We start from the raw sequence: 3,180 nt of genomic DNA, 5'->3' as shown, positions 1-3,180 counted from the left end.
AGACCAGGCCACGATCCTTTTGTTATTTTAATTTCCACGCCAGACCACTTTCACCACAAACCTCTCCTGCAAAATGGCAACTTCTGTTTCAACACCAGAGAAGTGTTCAGCCAATTACAGGAATGATTCTATGACAGTTACCGCGTCCGCCTGCCATGGTATGAAACTTGGCAGATTTGTTTTTTCCAAATCATTTTCATTGCAGACTGAGGGAAAAGTTATTTTATTCATATATCTGCAAATTTTAATTAGTCTGATGGGTTTTTCCTGCATTTTCTAATTGTGAAGTCAGGGGTCACTCAATAAAAAGGACAGAAGGTGAGGTTCGGCACAGAAAACAAAGGAGGATGTATTATTTGACACAAGGAATGATAGACAAGGCAACATTGAGCTGGTGATGGTGGAACTCGGGTATTCCAATGGTGCAACGTCATCGTTTTCACGACCATGGGCTCGATGGCAGGTGGCAAATGTGGTAAGAAGCAGAGTATTGTTTTTCAAAAATGAGGAACCTGTCTATTGTGTGACGGAAGGGAAGGAAGAGAATGGCTAAAATGACGATGATCCGCTGATTGGGAAAGTCACTGTCAGCTTCCCTGCTGGACCAGTGGTTTGGATTTGGCACTTTCATCACTATGGACTGGATTCAATCCCCAGCCAGAGAGTAATTCGTTTGTATTGCTGTGTGAACTGACACCATGCAAAGGAAACCCTCATTGAATGAAACCAGATCTGGCAGCGTCTGTGGAGTGAGAAACAAAGCTAATCTTGCATCTGGATCTTTCATCAGAGCTGGAAAAGTCAGAAATGAAACAGATGGAAAACAAGTGCTTGGCTATGATTCCAAAATATTGTGAGGGGCTTGAGGGGCGAAATATTCCATCCAAAATCCCAATTATATTCTCATCCGTTGCAGATATCACTCTGCGCAACGGTTAGCACGTGGCTTCGACTAGCAGTGGGGCCGAATGGTTTTAGTTGCTAAATCAAAGCTTCAATATCTCAAAAGTTGTGGGTTTAAATGCCACCACTGCCAAAATGTGCAGCTTGTTTGTCTGTTCGGCGTGTGGCATTTTGTAAGGAAGAAAAAAGAGGGATGAAAGGTGCACCGTGATCTCCTGGGACCGAATGTTCCCTTTTGTTGCTGTAACTATTTAATGGTTTGATCTGAGTGACACTAACACATTGACATCGGTTGCAGTGGTGGCCAAGCGGCTCAGGCGGTGGATTTGAAATTGCTGTTTTCTCACGAAGATTTGAACCTCACCCAATGCGCTGCTCAGCATTCATTCCTTTAGGTGACTGCAGAATTAATTATTCGTTCAATGAAATCAAAATCTTTCAAGTATTCCCATCTGTTTTTCCTGTTTCACTTCTACGTTCCTTCATTTCTGTTCATCAGCTAGAATTCACCAAAACCCCAGCCAGAAATGGAACAAAACTGAACCCAGTTAGTGACATGTGTTTGTGTCTCGTCAGCCCTCTGTGACTCTCGGTGTCTGTGTGTGTTCCTCTGTGCATCAATGTGATTCAGTTCCCAGAAGGGGTGAACACATCTTTTACCATCACAAACTGCGTTCACTTATTCATGTACCTCAATGGCAAATGGTACAGAGAATAACAACATGTTTGAAAGTTGCGAGAAAGATTGACTGATACAGGATTCTTTTGACTGGCTATTGCTCATTGACTCCGTGGCCGTGTGTTACACAGCAGAGGATGATTGAAATTTTCACTGATCAACATTTAAACAGACAGTGGATTCACTCGGTGTGATGGTGCGTTCCAGTTCTATATCTGCAACTACAGCATCAATTTCTCTCAGTTACTGTGAATCCCATATTTCTAATAGGTTGGAAAGATACAACAGCATGACCTAATGGTATCTCGTTTTATTTGAAATGAATATTCATCGATCGATTTGTATGACAATTTAGTGAATATTAGCAAGACTGGCAAAGTTTGGACAATATTTCCCTATTGCAGAAGGATACAAAGAATATCTTTGTTGGAATATAAGTAGAAACAGAAATAGAGGGAGTCTATTCGGCTCGGGGTGCTCTCAAACCTCCAAACTTTCAGTTGGCAGCTCACTTTCCTGAACAATTTTCCAACATAAATCCTGCAGCAGTTTAAATTCAAGGCTTTCACTGCCTGGATCCAATTCAATTCGCAGTCTGGATGTTGTGCTAGTTGTTATAAGAACAAAGAACAAAGAACAGTACAGCACAGGAAACAGGCCCTTCGGCCCTCCAAGCCTGTGCCGCTCCTTGGTCCAACTAGACCAATCGTTTGTATCCCTCCATTCCCAGGCTGCTCATGTGACTATCCAGGTAAGTCTTAAACGATGTCAGCGTGCCTGCCTCCACCACCCTACTTGGCAGCGCATTCCAGGCCCCCACCACCCTCTGTGTAAAAAACGTCCCTCTGATATCTGAGTTATACTTCGCCCCTCTCAGCTTGAGCCCGTGACCCCTCGTGATCACCCCTCGTGATTTTGGAATCATATAATTCACACGTGGCTACTGGTTTGAAAAGAGTCATATTGAACTCGGAAACTTAACTCTCTGTTTTGCTCCACATTTGTTGCAAGCCCTCCTGAGAACTTCCAGTCCTTTCTGTTTTTATTCTAACATGAATCATAGGAGGAGGAGCAGACCACTCGGTCCATCGAGATTTCCACCATTCAATACCATCATGGCTGATGTTGGGCTGCAACTTTGTTTTTCCACCAGCTCCCCATATCGCTAAATTCTTCAAGAGATCAGAACCCTGTTTATCCCAGCGTTAAATGTGCTCGATGAGGGGGGCATACATAACTGTCAGGTACAGAGAATGCCAAAGATTCTCGCCCTTTGAGTGAAGTAATTGCTCCTTATCTTCGCACGAAATGAGCAGCCCCTTATCTGTGCCGCAGTGGGTTAGATTCCCGACCAGCAGAAAAAAAATCTCTCAGTCTCCATCCTGTCAAACCTAATCAGAACTGTGAAGGTTGAAAGAGATCGCCTCTTATTCTTCTAAACTCCAGAGAATTTCATCACAGGACAACTCCCTCACCCCAGGGAGCAATCTGGTGAACCTTCTCTTTACCGTTTCCAATGCAAGCATATCCCTTTTTAAATGTGACTATCACATCTGCACAGAATATTCAACCTGGTCTCAACAAAACCCAATGCAACA

This window comes from Mustelus asterias, unplaced genomic scaffold (genome assembly GCF_964213995.1).
Source record: "Mustelus asterias unplaced genomic scaffold, sMusAst1.hap1.1 HAP1_SCAFFOLD_243, whole genome shotgun sequence".
Lineage (NCBI taxonomy): Eukaryota > Metazoa > Chordata > Chondrichthyes > Carcharhiniformes > Triakidae > Mustelus > Mustelus asterias.
Note: the sequence above shows the minus strand (reverse complement) of the source record.